Source organism: Nycticebus coucang, chromosome 5 (genome assembly GCF_027406575.1).
Source record: "Nycticebus coucang isolate mNycCou1 chromosome 5, mNycCou1.pri, whole genome shotgun sequence".
In the NCBI taxonomy this organism is placed as follows: domain Eukaryota; kingdom Metazoa; phylum Chordata; class Mammalia; order Primates; family Lorisidae; genus Nycticebus; species Nycticebus coucang.
The window spans coordinates 76,139,095-76,160,494 of NC_069784.1; positions in this window are offsets into that span (position 1 = coordinate 76,139,095).

The following is a 21,400-nucleotide window of genomic DNA, read 5'->3' on the forward strand; positions in this document are numbered from 1 at the left end:
TCCTTTACCCCGGGCTATTGAATAAACACGTATTGTATTTATAGACCATAACCCAAGTTGTTTAATGGAAGAAATAACATATTTTCTACTCATACTAAGAGATCTTTATCACCTTATTTTTCATGTAAAAGTTAGGATAATAATTATTAAAAAGATATCTTTATGGTAAATTCCCCAACAAGACTACCAAAATGCATAATTATAAAGAAGATTGAAATATAAATTTATATCTGCTAACAGTAAGATCTGTTAATAACATGTTCCAAAAACATATTCTCCTAATCTGTAGCTTTTCTTTCCATTCTCTTGGCAGCATCTTTTGAAGATCAGGTCTTAATTTTGATGAAGTCCAGTTTATTCATTTTTTTAGTGGATCATGCTTTGGTGTCTTATCTTTAAATCTAAGAAATCTTTGCATATAATCACAAAGATTTTTTCCCCTATGTTTTCTTGTGTAAGTTTTACAGTTTAGGGTTTTATATTTAGGCCTATAGTCCATAAGAGAATTAATTTCTTATATAAGGCATGGATAAGAATGGATTAAAGTCCCTTTTTTCTTTATGTAGATATCCACATATTCTAGTACCATTTTTACTGAACAGACTATTCTTTTCCTACTGTGTTGCTCTTTGTAAAAAAATCACTTGTTCCTATAGGTGTGGGACTACTTCTGGAAGTTCTATTCTGTTTCATTGGTCCATTTGTCTATCTTTATACTATCTTGACTATTGTAATAAGTCTTAAAACTAAGTCATGTCAGTTCTCCAATTTTGTCCTTTTTCAAGGCTATTTTAGCTATTCTAAATTCTATATATAATTAGAATTATATAATGGAATTATATATATTAGAATTATATATTGGAATTATATATATAATTTCCATATGAATTTTAGAATGAGCTTGTCAATTTCTACAAAAAAAGATCCTTCTTAATTTTTTTTCCTTTTTGACATTTTTTAAAATTAAATAATAGCTGTGTACATTGATTCAATCATGAGGTACAATGTGCTGGTTTTATATACAATTTGAAATATTTTCATCAAACTAGTTAACATAGCCTTCACCGCATTTTCTTAGGTATTGTGTTAAGACATTTATATTCTACACTTAGTAAATTTAACATGTACCCTTGTAAAATGCACCATAGATGTGGTCTCACCAATTACCCACCCTCCACCCATCCTCCCCCTCTTTCCCCTTCTTCTTGGGCTATATATATAAAATACATAATTTATAGATTTCTTATTAAAGCTATAAATTGGTTTCATAGTAGGGCTGAATACATTGGATACTTTTTCTTCCATTCTTGAAATACTTTGCTAACAAGAATATATTCTAGCTCCATCCATATAAACATGAAAGAGGTAAAGACTTCATCCTTTTTTAAGGCTACATAATATTCCATGATGTACATATACTACACTTTATGAATCCATTCATTGGTCGTGGGCACTTGGGATTCTTCCATGACTTAGCAATTATGAATTGGGCTGCAATAAACATTGTGGTGCAAATATCTTTGTTATAATGATTTTTGGTCTTCTGGATATATACCTAGTAGAGGAATTGTAGGATCGAATGGCAGGTCTATTTTTAGATCCCTAAGTGATCTCCAAATATCTTTCCAAAAGGAAAGTATTAGTTTGCATCCCATCAGCAGTGCAGAAGTGTTCCCTTTTCTCCACATCCATGCCAACATCTCTGGTTTTGGGATTTTGTGATGGGGTTAATCATACTGGGGTTAGATGTTATCTCATAGTGGTTTTGATTTACATTTCTCTGAAGATTAAGGATGATGAGCATTTTTTCATGTGTCTGTAGGCTGTGCATCTATCTTCTTCAGAGAAGTTTCTCTTCAAGTCCCTTGCCCACCCTGAGAAGGGATCACTTGTTCTTTTCTTGCTACTATGTTTGAGTTCTCTGTGGATTCTGGTTATTAAACCTTTGTCAGAGACATAATCTGCAAATATCTTCTCCCATTCTAGGGCTGTCTGCTTGCTTTACTTACTGTGTTCTTGGCTGTGCAGAAGCTTTTTAGATTGATCATATCCAAGTATCCAGTAATGTATTTTTGGTATTGCTTCAATTGCCCGGGGAGAGGGGGGTTCCTCCTCATAAAATATTCTCCCAGACCAATTTCTTCAAGTGTTTTCCCTGCAGTTTCTTCTAGTATTTTTATAGTTTCATGTCTTAAATTTAAATCTTTAATCCAGAGAGAGTCTATCTTAGTTAATGGTGAAAGATGTGGGTTTAGTTTCAGTTTTCTACAGGTTGCCAGCCAGTTCACCCAGCACCATTTGTTAAATGGAGAATCTTTTCCCCACTGAATGTTTTTAATTGACTTATTAAAGATCAAATAATGGTAAGTAGCTGGGTTCATCTCTTGGTTCTCTATTCTGTTCCATACATCTACCTCTCTGTTTTTTTTGCCAGTACCATGCTGTTTTGATCACTATTGATTTATAGTATAGTCTGAGGTCTGGTAGCATGATTCCTCCTGTTTTTTTTTTTTTTTATTTCTGAATAATGTCTTGGCTATTCAAGGTTGTTTTCTGATTCCATATGAAATGAAGTATTATTTTTTCAAGTTTTTAAAAGTATGACAGTGGAGCTTTAATAGGGATTGCATTAAAATTGTATATTGCTTTAGGTAGTATGGACATTTTAACAATGTTGATTCTTCCTAGCCATGAGCATGGTATATTTTTTTATTTGTTAACATCTTCAGCTATTTTTTTTTCTTAGAGTATCATAGTTCTCTTTACAGAGTTTTTCACATTTTTTGTTAGGTAAACTCCCAAATATTTCATCTTCTTTGGCATTACTGTGAAAGGAATAGAGTCCTTGACTATTTTTTCAGCTTGACTATTCGTGGTATATATAAAGGCTACAGATTTATGCATGTTGATTTTGTAACCTGAGACACTGTTGTATTCCTTGATCACTTCTGTGAGTTTTGTAGTAGAATCCCTGGTGTTTTCCAGATATACAATCATATCATCTGAAGTGCAGTGCCCTAACTCTAACAGAGCCTGCAAACAGAAGCTTGCCAGTTCTAGTAAGTGGAGTGAGACTGGCAGGAGTGGGTGTGGTCCCCTGTCTTCAACTGGTCTGGCAAGCAGAGGCTAGCTGGGTATGGAGTGAGACTGGTGGACAGGGGCGAGGGCCCTGGCTCCGACTGGGATTGTGAACAGAGAAGCAGACAACAGTGTCTACTGAGTCTGGCGGGCAGGAGTGTGGATCCCTGGCTACAATTGTGCTGTTGGAGACCCTTGAATCCCTCTATGTTGAGCAGGGTTTGCACTGCCTGAGATAATTTAATTGGAACCCATGTCTGGGGCTGTCCACTCAGGAACATTCTGAGGTTGACCTTTGAAGTTTTGTAATGGAAAAGAACTTAAGGGTGGGAGCTGGGCACCGCAGTTGTTTGTATCTTTTCCCAGTCAAGATTTAAACCTTATTTAGGTTTAAAGGATAGGATAGAGGTTGGCTGATATCAAAACAGAGCTAGTTTGTGCTCTCTTACCAAGTAGGTCCTCAGAGTCTCTGGCCAAAACTCTAAAAGGGGCCTTTGTAGGTTGTAGGAGTTAAGCCACAATTACAAAGCCTAGAGCTTTGGTAAGGGGTTATCTCTACTACTTGGGAATCCCAATTCAATCTCACCCTAGCAGTTCTAATAACCAAATGGTGGAAAATAAACATGGTGCAGACCCAACAGAAGAACTCTGGCAACATGAATAACCAGAGTAGATCAACCCCACCCCCCTAAGAAATGACAAAGGAGATACAACTGAAGATGCCATGCATAGACAAATGGCAGCAATGTCAGAAATCAAATTCAGAATATGTATTGCATAAGATAAATAGAATGGAAGAAAAGATAGAAATTGAATTCCAAAGAGTAGTTCTAAAGTTGTCTCAGGAAATAAATGAATTCAAAGCCCAAGTCACCAAAGATATGGACATAATGAGAAAAGAGATAGCAGAGCTCAAGTAAATGAAAAAATTAGTTGAGGACCTTCAAAATACAGTAGAATTCCTCAGTAATAGAGTTGACCAGGCAGAAGAAAGGATCTCTGAAACTGAAAACAAAGCTTTTGAATGTTCCCAAACACACAAAGAGGCAGACAAATGGAGAGCAAAAACTGATCATTCCCTGAGAGAGTTATGGGATCACTCAGAAAGATCAAACATTCATCTTATAGGAACTCCTGAAGGAGAAGAGGATGGTACTAAAGGTAGAGATGCTCTACTTCAAGAGATTTTGGGGGAGAATTTCTCAAGCATTGCAAGAGATACAGAACTTCAGACAGCAGACAGTTTCAGAATCCCAGCAAGACTCAATCCAAATGAAGCATCTGCTAGACACATTGTGATTAACTTTGCCAAAGTTAAGATGAATGAGAAAATTCTGCAAGCAGCTAGATATAAGAAAATCATCACCTACAAAGGGAGAAGTATAGAATGAATGCATATCTCTCAGCCAAAACATTTCAAGCCAGAAGATGATGGTCATTGACCTTCAATCTCCTAAAACAAAACAACTTCCAGCCTAGGATCCTGTATCCAGCTGAACTGAGTTTCATTTGTGATGGAGAAATCAAATATTTTAATAACACAGACATGTTGAAGAAATTTGCCATAACTAAACCAGCTCTCCAGGATATTCTCAGACTCATCCTCCACAATGACCAGCGCAATGCTCTACCTCTAAAGTAAACTCACCCAGAAATTTTTGAACAAAACCCAGCTTCCACAGTGGTGAAATGATTAAAAATGTCAACTGGACATCTGAAAATGATGACACCCAAAACGCAACCAGGCTTATCAATTCTGTTAATTAATGTGAATGGTTTAAATTGTCCTCTAAAGAGGCACAGACTGGCTGACTGGATACATAAACTCAGACCGAATATCTGTTGTATAAAAGAATCTCATCTTACCTTAAAGGATAAAAATAGACTCAGGGTGAAGGGATGAACTTGTATAATAGAGGCAAATGGAAACCAGAAAAAAGCAGGGATTGCAAATTTAGTAGCAGACACCACAAAGATAAAGAAAGATAAGGAAGTTCACTACATATTTGTCAATGGAAAGACCCAACATGAAGAGATTTCAATAATTAACATTTATGCACCCTACAAGAATGCTCCTCAATTCATAAAGCAGACCCTAATGGATATGAACAACTCGATATCTGCTTGCACTATAATAGTTGGAGATTTTAACACCCCTTTGACAGTTTGGGATAGATCCTCCAAAAAGAAACTAAACAAAGAAATATTAGACTTAAACCTGACCCAGAATAAATGGACTTTACAGACTTCTACAGAACATTTCACCCTAATAAAACAGAATATACATTCTTCTTTTCAGCTCATGGGTCATCCTACAAAATAGCTCATATCCTAGAACACGAGTCTAACCTCAGCAAATTTAAAAGTGTGGAAAAATTATTCCTTGTATCTTCTCGGACCACCATGGAATAATAAAAGTTGAATTCAACAGCAACAGGAATCTTCATACTCAAACAAAGTCATGGACACTAAATAATCTTAGGCTGAACGATAGCTGGGTCAAAGATAAGATTAAGAAGGAAATCACCAAATTTTTGGAACAAAATGATAATAAAGACATAAATTATCAAAACCTGTGGGATACTGCAAAGGCAGTCCTAAGAGGGAAATTTATAACATTGGAAGCCTTCATCAAGAAAACAGAAAGAGAGGAAGCCAGCAACTTAATTGATCATCTCAAGTAACTGGAAAAGGAAGAACATTCCAACCCCAAACCAAGCAGAAGAAAATAAATAACCAAAAGTAGGGCAGAATTAAATGAAATTGAAAACAAAAGAATCATTCAGAAGACCAATGAAACAAAAAGTTGGTTTTCTGAAAAGATTAATAAAATTGATAAACCTTTGGCCGACCTAAACAGAAATAGAAAAGTAAAATCTCTAATATCATCTATCAGAAATGATAAAGGAGAAATAACAAGAGACACTTCAGAAATTAAAAAAATCCTTAATGATTACTATAAAAATCTTTATTCCCAGAAATATGAAAATCTGAAGGAAATGGACCAATACCTGGAAGCACACCACCTTCCTAGACTTAACCAGAAAGAATTAGAAATCTTCAATAGAACTTGAAAAAAATAGCACTTCATTTTATATGGAATCAGGAAAAAACTTGAATAGCCAAGATATTACTCAGTAATAAAAACAAATCAAGAGGAATCATGCTACCAGACCTCAGATTATATCATAAATCAATAGTGCTCAAAACAGCATGGTACTGGCACAAAAACAGAGAGGTAGATGTATGGAACAGAATAGAGAACTAAGAGATGAACCCAGCTACTTACCATTATTTGATCTTTTGACAAGCCAATCAAAAACATTCAGAGGGGAAAAGACTCCCTGTTTAACAAATGGTGCTGGGTGAACTGGCTGGCAACCTGTAGAAGACTGTAACTGGACCCTCTAGAAGAGAGTGCAGGGAAAACACTTGAAGAAATTGGTGTGAGAGAATATTTTATGAGGAGGACCCCCCCATCCTCTGGGCAATTGAAGCAACACCAAAAATATGTTACTGGGATCTGATCAAACTAAAAAGTTTTTGCATAGCCAAGAGCACAGTAAGTAAAGCAAACAGATAACCTTCAGAATGGGAGAAGATTTTTGCAGGTTATGCTTCCAACAAAGGTCTGATAACTAAAATCTACAGAGAACTCAAACTAATCAATAAGAAAAGAATAAATAACCCCATTTCTATGTGGGCAAGAGACTTGAACAGAAACTTCTCTGATGAAGACAGGCACATGGCCTACAAACATGAAAAAATGCTCATCATCCTTAATCATCAGAGAAATGCAAATCAAAACTCTAACTCATCTAACTCCAGTAAGATTAGCCCACATCACGAAATCCCAAAACCAGAGATGTTGGCGTGGATGTGGAGAAAAGGGAACACTTCTACTCTGCTGGTGAGAATGCAAGCTTATACGACCTTTTTGGAAAGAAGGTTGGAGAACACTCAAGTAACTAAAAGTAGACCTACCATTTGATTCTGCAATTCTTCTACTAGGTATATATCCAGATGATCAAAAATTATTTTACAACAAAGACATTTGCACCAGAATGTTTATTGCAGCCCAATTCATAATTGCCAAGACATGGAAATAGCCCAAGTGCCCATCAACCCATGAATGGATTAACAAATTGAGGTATATGTACACCATAGAATACTATGCAGCCATAAAAAGGATGGAGACTTCACATTTTTTATGTTTACCTGGATGGAGCTGGAACATAGTCTTCTTAGTAAAGTATCTCAAGAATGAATAATTCTACTATGAATGATTTCATAGTAGTACTGAGTATCCAATGTACTCAATACTACTATGAAATCAATATATAACCACTACACACTCATATGAATGGCAAAACATAACTATAGTCCAGAAAGTAGAAGGGAAGAGGAGAGAGAGGGGAGGGGAGGAGGGATATGAGAGGAGGGAGGATATTTGGGGGGACCTCAACTAATGTGCATGATGCAATGGTACATTTCAAAACTATTAAGAAATGAGTATAATTGTGATGGATGTGTTACTTAGTTCAATGTGAGCATTTCACATTGTATATTGAAGCAGTACCCTGAACCCCACAAATGCATCAACGTACAAAGTTATGATTTAATAAAAATAATAACAAAAAACCCAAAGTGCAGTAAAACAAGGTATGCTTGTGTATATAAAGAAAGACAATTGATTTTTTCATACATTGAACTTATATCCTACAACATTGCTAAATTCATGAACTAGTTCTAATAGCTTTCTTTGTAGATACCATTTTGCTTAGATAACCAGTTTTCTTTTTTCTTTCTAATCTCAATTCTTTTCTCAATTTCTGCTTACTCCCTTTCTCTCTCTCTTCATTCTTGACTTTCTTTTTTTAGCACTGCCCAAAATTTCCAGTGCAATATTAAATAGGCATGGTGACAGAAAACATCTTTTGTTGTTTTTATGTTAGGAGATAAATAGTATTTTACCATTGAAGATGACACAAGTTGTAAGTTTTTGTGGATGCTCTTATCAGGCTGAGGAAGTGCACTTTTATTCCTAGTTTTGTAAGTTTTAAAATAATCTTTTATTAAATAATATACACACATATATATGTATATACACATATACATACATATTTAGTTTGTTAATATGGTAAATTTTATTAATTAATTTTTGAATGAATAGTGAACTGTACATCCCTGTGACAAACTCTATTATTATTTGTTATTATCATATATTATTGAATTCAATTTGCTAAATTTGTTTAGGATTTTTGCATTTCATTTGGTAGCATTTTTTTTTTTAGGTAATATTTTTGTTGGTTTTGATAAAATGATAATGTTGGTTTAATAGAATGAGTCTGGAAGTATTCCTTCTTTAACTATACTCTGGTAGCATTTTTATAGACTTTTGGTAAAATTTATCATCCAACTCATCTTTTTGGAAGATTTTGAACTACAGTTTCAATTTTGCTAATAAATAGAGGTATTGAGATTACTTATGTTTTCATTTAATCTTTTTGTTTCATACAACTTTTTATCTGAGATTTTCACATAATATAAAATTTATCTTTTTGAAGCATGAAATTCAGTGGATTTTAGCATATACACAAAGTTGTCCAGCAGTCATTATTATCTAATTCCAGAATATTTTTATTACCTTTAAATGAAGCTCCACACCCAGTCAGTCCCAATTATCCCTTCTCCTCCAGCGTGGTCATTGATGACTAATTTATTTTCTGTCTGTATGGACTTACCTATTCTGAAGAGTTCATATATGTAAAATTGCACAATGTATGGTGGTATTTTTGTGTTTGGATTTTTTCACTTAGCATTGTATTTGTAAGGTTTATTCATATGGCAGTATACTCATTCATTTTATGGCTGCATAGTATTTCATTGTATTGATAGATTATATTACATTTTATTTAACTATTTATCAATTGACGTATATATTTTTTAGCCTACTTTTCTCAAGACTACTGCAAAACTGAAGAAAAGTGGAGGGAAACAGAGCAAATTTAAAGGCTGCAGAGCTCACTATTCTTCCTAATTTTCAGGTATTCCTCTTGTATGATACTCTGAAGATTGTTATAAACCTTAAGTTGATTTCCAGAGTTCTGAAATGTTGGTTGTGAAATGTTAATTATTGTTAGTATTCTTGTTGGTTTTGTGAAGGAAAGAATTTTTAGAAGTTCTTTCTCCTCCATTCTCACTGACATCATGATTTTTGGGGGTTGAGCTTTTGTAGTTTGTGCTATTGAAGAAATGCATTCACTTCATTCATGCTGTAGAATTATTGGTATAAAGTTGTCTGTAATATTTCTTTATTATCCTTTCAATATTTGTTAGTGGTGGTTGCACTTCTTTCATACCTGTCCTTATTCTTTTTTGTTACTGTTTGCTGTGGCTAGAGGTCTGTCAATCTAAAAAAATATTCTCACAATGCCATGAAGTCTATGTTAACCAGTTTGATGAAAACATTTCAAATTGTATATAAAACCAGCACATTGTACCCCATGATTGCATTAATGTACACAGCTATGATTTAATAAAAAAAAAATTCTCAGAGAAGCAGCTTTTGGCACCACTGACTTTCTCTATTCTTTTTGTTTTATGTGCCATTGATTTCTTCTATGATTTTTTTTTTTTTTTTTTTTTGCAGTTTTTGGCCAGAGCTGGATTTAAACCCTCCACCTCCAGCATACGGGGCCAGCATTCTACTCCTTTGAGCCACAGGCGCCTCCCTTTTCTCTGATTTTTTATTGGTTTCTTTTTCCCACTTAATTTGGGTTTAATTTGCTCTTCTATTTCTTCATTAGAAGCTGAGACCTTTCTTCTTTTCTACTGTAGGTGATCATTGTTTTAAAATTTCTCCTACATACTCCTTTGGCAGCACCCATAAATTTAGACATGTTGCATTTTCAATTATATATAGTTAAAAATACTTTATAAATTTCTTTTTAATTTTTTCTTTGGCCCATGGGTTACTTAGAAATAAATTATTTAGTTTCAAAATATTTGAGAATTTTTAGACATTTTTTGTTATTGATTTATAATTTAATTTCATTAGAGAACATACTTTACTTGTGTTTATTATGGCCCTGAATATGGTTTCTGGTACAATTAATAAGATGTATATTTGGCTATTATTGAATACAGTGTTTTATTAATGTCAATTAGGTCAGGTTGTTTGACAATGTTGTGCATATCTTCTATACTCTTATTGATTTTTCTGTCTACTTATTCTACCAATTATGGGGAGAAGGATTTTGAAGTCTCTCAGAATAGTTTATGAATTTGTCTATTTCTTCTTACAATTCTATCAGTTTTTGCTTCATATACATGTTAGATGTATAAGTGTTTAGAATTTATTTATCTTCTTGAACAATTGGCCACTTTATGCTTTTTGATTGGCATATTGTTTGCTCCAGCTATAATCTACTGCGGACACTTTTAATCCTTGGTAATATTTTTTGTTCTAGAATTTACATTGATGTTAAGATAGCCACACTAGCTTCATTTTGATTGCAGTTATCATGGTATGTCATTTTCCATGGTTTTACTTTTAATTCATCTATGTCTTTATATTTGAAGTTTGTTTCTTATAGGCAGCATTTGGTTGGGTCTTAACCTTTTTAAAAATCTAATTTGACATTCTCTGCTTTTAACTGGAGCTTCAACTATTCACATTTAATGTCATTATTGACATGATTAATTACTTTTTTTTTTTTTTTTGCTGGGGCTGGGTTTGAACCCACCACCTCTTATATATGGGGCCAGCACCCTACTCCTTGAGCCACAGGCGCTGCCTTGACATGATTAATTTTAAATCTATCTTTTGGTGTTTATTTTCTAGTTGTCTCACATGTTCTTTCTTCCTTTTCCCTTTTTAACTGTTTTCTTTTGGATTAAAGGAATATTTTTATGATATAATTTTTTGCTTTTGCTTATGAGCTATTGTTCTTTGGCATGTTATTTTAGTGGTTGCTTGAGAGTTTATAGTATAATATATACTTTTTACTTATCACAGTCAATATTCAAGTAATATCATGTCACTTCATATACAATGGTATAATTCTATTATATTTCTCCCTGACCAATCTTTATACTACTGTTATTATACATTTTACATTTGCAAATTTATGTGTATAAACCCTATACTGAATTTTTTAAATAAGCAATTATTGTTTAAAAGAGATTTGAATAATACAAATAAAATATTGTATATTAACTCATGTAATTGCTATTTCTTTTGCTCTTCATTACTTTATATAAATCTATGTTTCCACGTGAGTCTGCTGGTGGTAAATTCTTTCAGTTTTAGAATGTCTAAGAAGGTCTTGTATTTTACATCAATTTTTGAAAGATTTTCACAGGACATGGAATTCTATGTTAACAGTTTTTCTGTTTCAGCACTTTAACAATATGGCTGTAGATGAGAAATCTATTGTCATTTTTATTCTTGTTTTTCTGTATGTAGTATGTCCTTTATCCTGGTTGCTTTTATATAATTTTCTCTTTATTGCTGGTTTTGGGCCACTGGATTATGATACGCTTGTAGTTTTTCTTGTTTCTTGTTCTTGGAGCTTGTTGACCTTTGATCTGTGGACTTACTGTTTTTATCAAATTTGTAACATTTTCTGTCATTAGTTCTTGAAATATTTCTTATGCTTTCAAATATGAGACCTAAATTATACACGTTAGAGTTAATTGTTATTATCCCACACCTCTGTAATGCTGTGTTCATTCTTAGGATTTCTATTTTCTATCTGTGTTTCACTTTAGATTGCTTTTATTTCTGTCTTCACTCTCTCTACTCTTTTCTTCCGTAATGTCTAATCTACCATTGTTTCTTCTTTCTTTTTTTTTTTAAATTAAATCATAGCTGTGTACATCAATGCAATTATAGGGTGCAATGTGCCAGGGTTTGTTTTTTTTTGAGACAGAGCTTCAAGCTGTCACCCTGGTACGGTGCTGTGTCATCACAGCTTACAGTAACCTCCAACTCCTGGACTCAAGCAATTCTCCTGCCTCTGCCTGGGACAAGCTGGGAATTATAGGCACCTGCCAATGCCCGGCTATTTTTTTGGGTTGGAGCTGTCATTGTTGTTTGTGGGCCCGGGCTGGATTCGAACCCACCAGCTCAGGTGTATGTGGTTGGTGCCTTAGCTGCTTGAGCCACAGGTGCCAAGCCATTGTGCTAGTTTTATATACATTCTGAAATACTTTCATGACACTGATTAACATAGCCTTCACCACATTTTCTTAGTTACTGTGTTAAGACATTTATATTCTTTTTTAAAAATTTGATCTCAATTTTATGTGTTTCTAAACAGTATTCTATGGTATGAATAATACTTTGATTCATATTGTTCCATTGACTTCAATATTTTAAAAGAAAAAAATTTAGAACCCATTTAAAATACAGTAGAACCTCTGTAAGTTGACCACCCAATGGACTGTAACAAATTGGTTGACACACAGAGGTGGGTCAATGTAAAGAACTTAAAAGTATATGTGCTGCAAGTCCTGTCTATAAAAATTAGATCAGCTTAAGGAGGTGGTTTATTTAGGGAGATGGTCAACTGTGGTGGTTCTTCTGTATTTTTTATTTTAATTTATTTATTTTTATTAAATCATAGCTGTGTACATTAATGCCATTATGGGTACAGTGTGCTGGTTTTATATACAGTTTGAAATACTTTCATCAAACTGCTTAACATAGACTTCATGGCATTTTCTTACTTATTGTGTTAAGACATTTATATTCTACACTTAGTATATTTAACATGTACCCTTGTAAAATGCACCATAGGTGTGGTCCCACCAATTACCCTCCCTCCACCCATCCACTACCCACCCTTCCCCTCCCTGTCCTCTTTCCCCTTCATCTTGGGCTGCAGTTGAGTTATGGCATTCATATGGAAGTGTGGGTGTTTATAAATTGGTTTTATAGTAGGGCTGAGTACATTGGATACTTTTTCTTCTATTCTTGAAATACTTTGCTAAGAAGAATATGTTCCAGCTCCATCCATGTAAACATAAAAGAGGTAAAGTCTCCATCTTTTTTAAGGCTGCATAATATTCCTTGGTGTATATAAACTATAAGTTATTAATCCATTCATGGGTCAATGGGCATTTGGGCTTCTTCCATGACTTAGCAATTATAAATTGGGTTGACATAAACATTCTGGTACAAATATCTTTGTTATAATGTGATTTTTGGTCTTCTGGATATATACCTAGTAGAGGAATTGAAGGATTGAATGGCAGGTCAATTTTTAGATCCCTAAGTGATCTCCAAGTATCTTTGCATAAGGAACGTATTAGTTTGCATTCCTACCAGCAGTGTAGAAGTGTTCCCTTTTCTCCACATCCACGCCAACATGTATGGTTTTGGAATTTTTGTGATGTGAGCTAATCTTACTGGAGTTAGATGATATCTGAAAGTGGTTTTGATTTGCATTTCTCTGATGATTAAGGATGATGAGCATTTTTTCATGTGTTTGTAGGCCATGTGCCTGTCTTCTTCAGAGAATTTTCTCTTCAAGTCCCTTGCCCACACTGAGATGGAATCATTTGTTCTTTTCTTGCTAATACGCTTGAGTTCTCTGTGGATTCTGGTTATTAAATCTTTGTCGGAGACATAACCTGCAAATATCTTCTCCCATTCAGAGGGCTGTCTGCTTGCTTTACTTACTGTGTTCTTGGCTGTGCAGAAGTTTTTAGTTTGATCATATCCCAGTAATGTATTTTTGGTGTTGCTAAAATTGCCCGGGGTGAGGGTGAGGTCCTCTTCATAAAATATTCTCCCAGGCCGATTTCTTCAAGTGTTTTCCCCACACTTTCTTCTAGTATTTTTATAGTTTCATGTCTTAAGTTTAAATCTTTAATCCAGTGAGAGTCTGTCTTAGTTAATAGTGAAAGATGTGGGTCCAGTTTCAGTCTTCTACAGGTCGCCAGCCAGTTCACCCAGCACCATTTGTTAAATCGGGAGTCTTTTCCCCACTGAATGTTTTTGATTGGCTTGTCAAAGATCAAATAATGGTAAGTAGCTGGGTTCATCTCTTGGTTCTCTATTCTGTTCCATACATCTACCTCTCTGTTTTTGTGCTAGTACCATGCTGTTTTGGTCACTATTGATTTATAGTATAGTCTGAGGTCTGGTAGCATGATTCCTCTTGATTTGTTTTTGTATTTCTGAGTAATATCTTAGCTATTTGAGGTTTTTTTCTGATTCCATATAAAATGAAGTATTATTTTTTTGAGGTCTTTAAAGTATGACAGTGGTGCTTTGATAGGAATTGCATTATAATTATATATTGCTATGGGCCATATGGACATTTTAACAACGTTTATTCTTCCCAGCCATAAGCCTGGTATGTTTTTCCATTTCCTAACATCTTCAGCTATTTCTTTTCTTAGAGTTTCATAGTTCACTTTATAGACATCTTTTGTGTCCTTTGTTAGGTAAACTCCCAAATATTTCATCTTTGGCACGACTGTACAATCTACCATTGTTTTTTATCTAATGTACTTTTTGATCTTACACATTGTAATTTTCATTTTTAGTACTTTTAAATTGGGCATATAAAATTATCTTACATGTATTCTAATATTTTTAAACATATATAATCAGGATTAGCTATGTAATTTGTGGGGTACTGGTTAAAATGACAATGTTAGGCCCTTTGTTTGAAAATTATTAAAAATTTCAAGACAGTGATTAGCAGATCACTAAACTAAGGGTGGGGTCCTTCTAAAATCAAGTTCTATGTTACTACACAGGTCTCATATTTATGAAGTATGGAGTATAGTTACTATAACTAATTTAATGTACTGGTTTGAAAATTCTAATATCTGTGCCAGTTCTAGGATAGTTGCAATTGTTTTTCTTTTCATTTGCATATTTGACAATTTATTATAGAATGTGGGACATCATGAATTTTACCTTATTGAGTGCTGAACATTTTTGTATTCCTATAAATATTTTTGAGTTTTGACTGGGATACAGTTAATTTACTTAGAAACATTTGAATCTTTTTTCTTCTTGCTTTTAGGAGTTGTTTGGTGGAAACATGGATCCTACTTGTCAATGGAAGAGTAGCAGCAGGAATGTCAGGTGTTGTCAGGATACAAAACTAAAGAAGACATCTTCCACTTTAATAATATAGTGGAAAAAATAAGACAAGCATAAGTAGAATATAAGGCAGAATACGACAAATTGTACAAAGAAAATACAATGGACTGTCAAAGAGGTAAGCATCTTCGGTGGAATAAATAAAGAGGGGACATTGCGAATGGTTTTGAAGGAACGACAAACAAGGTTTGATCAGGTGTGGCAGAGATGGGTAAAGGGTTTTTAGATGAAGGGGACATTATAATCAGAAGTATTTGAGGAACTACTATGCAGTCCAGTGTGACTAGAGTATATTTATTTATATATCATGAAATGAGGATTCTAATATTTATCAGCCTATCTTTCAATGAGTTCTAAGTCTAGACTTTACTATTCTCCCCATGTGAATTTTCATTAGACCCTATTGTTTGGTTAAAATCTGCTTAAAAGTCAAAGGTTATATCATTGTGCCTGAGAGTTAGAGTTTTGGAACTCCACATCCTAGGTTGAATTCAAATCTTGGCTCCATACTCATAAGCTAGATTTTGGTTAATGTCTCCATCTAAGCTTTATTTTTCATATTTGCAAAATGGATATTATTCAATAACATTCAGGGGTTTTAAAGATAAATGAGACAATGAGGTTGAAGGATCTGGCACATAGTAGGTAACTACAAGTACAGCTTGCACCAAATGTTTTCTACAATGATACTTAGTAATAGCCACATGGTAGAACAGATGAGAACTCTTGTTAGCTACCTGGTGCTAAATTCATGCTTTTGAAAATACCTGTGGGGCGGCACCTGTGGCTCAGTCGGTAAGGCTCCGGCCCCATATACCGAGGGTGGCGGGTTCAAACCCGGCCCCGGCCAAACTGCAACAAAAAAAATAGCCGGGCGTTGTGGCAGGTGCCTGTAGTCCCAGCTGCTCGGGAGGCTGAGGCAAGAGAATCGCTTAAGCCCAAGAGTTGGAGGTTGCTGTGAGCTGTGTGATGCCATGGCACTCTACCAAGGGCGATAAAGTGAGACTCTGTCTCTAAAAAAAAAAAAAAAAAGAAAATACCTGTGATATAATGTTAAAACTGTTCTTGAGGACTGCGACTAACTTAGCAAAATTTTGTTGTTGCTACTATTCTCTAACATGTGTCGCATGCAGATCAGTGGAAAAGGTCATAGAAACACCTATTCATGTGTCATTTTAATTTATTTTCTCATAGCCATATATCAGTTATTGTAGGGATTCATAACTGAGCTTTTTTTCAACATTTCAAAACCCCACAGTTTAAAAGAAGCTGCATTTAAATCAAGTATGTGTTAGTGGCGATTCCTATTGTTGAATTATTTTACTTTTTACTTAATGAATTATTTCTTATATTACCATTTTTTCCCAAATAGTATCTAACATCAAATGCACTTATTAACTTGTTTGAAAGCTCTCAAGGCCTTACTTAGCCTTGTCTCCATCTTGGACCTGTGACACACCCACCGGTAATTTCTGTCTCTCCCCTGGGCACAGGCAATAGGCCACCTATTGCATCTGTACTGACTTGGGTGGGCCACAGCTGAAGGGACCCTCAGCTTCCTTCAGGAAATTTCTAAGTTTCAGAGGGACCTGTGTCTGTTGTTTGGATTCAGCATCATTGCTCTAAATTGATTTTTGTTTTTAAAATCTCAAGAATTAACACATAATCTCACCACTCTAAAATATCTTCTGGTACTTTTGGTATATTTCTTTCCAATTTTTTCCCTACTTGTACCTTAAAATAATTAATCATACTTATCATTTCAAAACAATGCCAATTCATAAAAATAAAGTTAGAAAATAAAAGCTCATATAATAAATAATGCACGTATAAAATGTAATGTAAATTAAAATCACTATAAATACATGTACTGATTTATATCCTAATCTTTTAACTTTATATATCTACATTTTATGTCTATTTTATCACTTTAATGATAATGAAAGCAAATATATACTTTTTCATTTTGCTTTTTGCACCAAACCTTTCTAGGTAATCATCTGTCTAGGTTACTTTCTGCTTTCTACAGGCATTGCTAATGCTGGTGATGTAATGGGCTGGTTGTATCATAATATATGCACATGTATTTTCTCACTGTTTAATACTTTAGTTCTTTCTAATTTAATATTATTTCAAATAATAGTTTTATTTTAATGTAAATAGTCATATCTATCTTTTGAATTATTTTGTCATGAGACATTCTCACAAGTGCAATCTCCACATCAAAGGATTTATGTCTTTGACATGGTTATAAATATTGCCAACTCAATTTCTGAAAGAGTTGTACTAATTTATATTTGTAACAGTAATGTATGAGACAGCCAGTTTCACCACATCTTTAAAGCGTTTAAATAAAATTATCATTAATTCAGCAGTTCAGAAATGATATCTTCCAATTTTAATCTGTAATTTCTTGATGACTAGTATCAATAATTTTAAGCAATTTTATATTTGCTTAAGCTAATTATTTCTCTGTGTTTATTTTTCTTAGATTTTTGACACTTTAGCTATGAAATCGTATACTTTTTATTATTTATTTCAAAATATTAGGGGGTGCAAGTGTTTTGTTACCTGGATACATTGTATTTAACAATGTATTTAGGTTGTGGTTTTCCTGTGCCTATCACCAGGATAGTGTTCATTGCATCCAATTGGTAAATTTTTTTTCTTATAGGTTATTACAATGGTACATATGATTAAGTTACATTATTTGCATTTGTAAGGTAAAGTCCAAAGTCTGTAGTTGAGTCCTACACTTAGGGAAATGTGCCACATACCCCTATATTGTGCCCAGTAGGGGGAACTAAGTCCTCACTTCTTGAATTTAATCGTGTTTTTCCCTCATGTGGGTCTGTAGCTGTTGATCTGCTGTTTTCAGATTAGTACTCAGTACATGATATGCTTGCTTTTCCATTGAGATAGTTTACTTAGGAGAGTGTTCTCCAAATCCATCTAAAAGGTAAGTTTTTACCTTTTCTCTCCTCCTCTCTTCTTTTTTTTTTTTAGTGTTTTATTTTATTTTATTATTATTATTTTTTTTATTGTTGGGGATTCATTGAGGGTAACCCTCCTCTCTTCTTGATTCTCATGACCTCTACATCTCTTTGGGCCGTTGAAATAAATATCTCAATGTCATATTTGTTCCAAATGTTTTTATTTCAGTGCTTGCTCTATATGCATTTTTTGGTATTTCATTTATATTAATAAGAAAATGTATTACAAATAATTTCATTAAAGTACACAATAAACATTTGATTCCTTATTAAGAACTGTTGGCTCGGTGCCTGTAGCTCAAGTGACTAAGGTGCCAGCCACATACACTGGAGCTGGTGGGTTAGAATCCAGCCCGGGCCTGCCAAACAGCAATGACAACTACAATCAAAAAATAGCCGGGCATTGTGGCGGGTGCCTGTAATCCCAGCTTCTTGGGAGGCTGAGGCAAGAGAATCGCTTAAGCCCAAGAGTTAGAGGTTGCTGTGAGCTGTGACACCCTAGTACTCTACCCAGGGTGATAGTTTGAGACTCTGTCTCAAAAAAAAAAAAAAAAAGAACTTTTAAGATTTTTTTGGGGGGTATAATAAGTGTTAAGTGTTCAGATAACATTACATAGGCACATACGGCTTTAATCTCTAGTTCTTTCATCTTATGAAAAGTATGAGAATTTCATAGTTGTTTGCTAATCTGTATTTTAATAGATAGTTTTTATTTTTAAATAGAAACTATGTATGTCAAATGTTAGGTTGACAAATTAATTGACCATAATTGTCAAAATTACTGGTTATTAATTTATTTTCAGTTTTTGTGTGTGAAAATGTAAACCTGCACAAGTGCCATGGTCAATGACAGTACATTTGATGTGACCTAATTAGTATCGTGAGGAACCAACACATGGAAAAGCAAATGGGGACGCATGCTGGGGACAAAAGTGGATGTGATGTGAATAGTAATTTTGGTTTTATATTGTTTTATTCATTCAAACCTCTCTTCTATTAGATAAGAGAAAACAAACCCAGACAGTTATTGAATCTTTATGTGGCAGGGACTGTGTAAGAAACTTTTGTGGGCATTTATTTAGTCTTCATGAATCTGTGAAGGATATGTAGTCTCCCCATTTTACAGATAAGGAAACAGACTCAGTGAAGTGAGTTGAACTGCCCGGAGCTGTATGTCCTGCATGAAATAGCCAGGATTTCAATCCAGCTTTATGACTTCAAGGTAACCATAGTAAATTAAAAACAAATCTAGTCTCATAGGATGATTAATTCTATCCCTAATTTATTTTTTAAAGAAGGGAATCTTACATGAGAAAAAATATATTATTTAAGGACCCAAGGATTAGTAGATAAAATATTGTTCTCCATTCCTAAATGAGGTATAATGGAAATTAATGACAGCTCTTTGAGGAAAGCTTTGTATTCACCAGAAAGTCTGAAGTTTTTCTCTGAGTGAAAGGTTCTAGTATGACATCAACACCACACTTAGAGCCAGATGTGTTCTTGTCAGGTTTGCCTGTTTCTGGGGTTGCTGGGCCTCCTGGAGTTAATGTGCCTGTCCCAGAAAGAAAGGAGCACCTAAATACACAGGTGGCTTCATACAGCTGATGGATTTTGGAGGAGACACAAATTTAAACCACAGCAGAGGGTAAGGAGGGTAAGAGTTTTGTTTCTGGATTTGTTTTTTTTTTGGTTGTTTTTCATTTTTTTTGTAGAATGAGGGGGTTGTGGCCAGAGCTTAAATACAAGGGGACAGCAACTCTGATTCTGCAGCCTGGAGGAAGGAAGAACAAGAGGAACCTCTCAGACACAGTGTCTTAGACATGAAGAGAATGTTGTTTGAGCAAAGAAGTGTTTCTTCCCAGTTCTGGAGGCTGAGAAGTTCAAGAGCAAGGCCACTTTGCTGTCTGCTGAGAACCTGCTTTCTGGTTGACAGATGGCACTTTCTCCCTGTGTTCTTCCATGGCTGAAGCTGTGCTGGGTCTTTCTTGTTTTTTTTTTTTCAATAGGCTCACTAATCCTATTTATGAGAGCTCTGCCACCATCATGTAATCATGTCCCAAAGTTTCCAACTCCTAATACCATCACTCTTGGGATTAGAATTTCAAAATATAAATTTTGAGGTGGGGGGGCACAAACATTCAGACCATAGCTGAAGCAGACACCCCTCCCAGAGCTCTCATGTGGGAAATGTCATGCATGCTGCTCCACAGACCTGATATCAGAGGGAAAAGAAGTGGAGCAGGTGCAGGGGCTGATGGAACTTCAGGGGGAGAGTTTAAAGTGAGAGAGACCTGCAGACTTCAAATTGACCAATATAAGTTTTTCTGTTGTAAGGTAGAAACGGGGAGTTAAGAACTGAGTAAGTTTCTTTTATAAGAATTTACTTATAGTGGTATAAAGAAAGTTACTTTATGTCTTCCCATCTTTCATGCCTCAAAGCATACTGTTTACATAATCTATAAGCATAAAAATATATATGAAATTAGAGAAATGCAAATTAAAAACACCCTGTGATATCATCTAACCCCAGAGAGAATGGCTCACATCACAAAATCTCAAAATTGCAGATGCTGGCATAGATGTGGAGAGAAAGGAACACTTTTACACTGCTGGTGATACTGCAAACTAATACAACCTTTTTGGAAGGAAGTATGGAGAACCCTTAAAGAACTCAAGCTAGACCTCCCGTTTGATCTTGCGATCTCATTACTGGGCATCTATGCAGAAAGAAAAAAAAAACAACAAAACTTTTATTATAAAGACACTTGTACTAGATTGTTTATTGCAGCTCAATTTACAATCGCTAAAATGTGGAAACAGCCTAAATGCCCCCCAACCCAGGAATGGTTTGGCAAGCTGTGGTATATGGCTATTCAGCCATTAAAAAAATACTATTCAGCCATAAAAAATGGAGATTTTGCAGCATTTGTATTAATCTGGATGGAGATGGAACACATTATTCTTAGTGAAGCATCACAGGAATGGAGACGCATGAATCCTATGTATTCAACTTTGATATGAGGACAATTAATGACAATTAATGACATGGTGGGGGTTGGGGAAAGGGGAGAGCAGACAGAGAGAGAAGGAGGGAGGGGGTGAGGGAAAGGAAAAGAAAAAGAAAAGAAAATAGTGACTAATTTCTCACATAAATTGGATTTAATTTTGACCAAAGTACATTATTTGAACAATAACT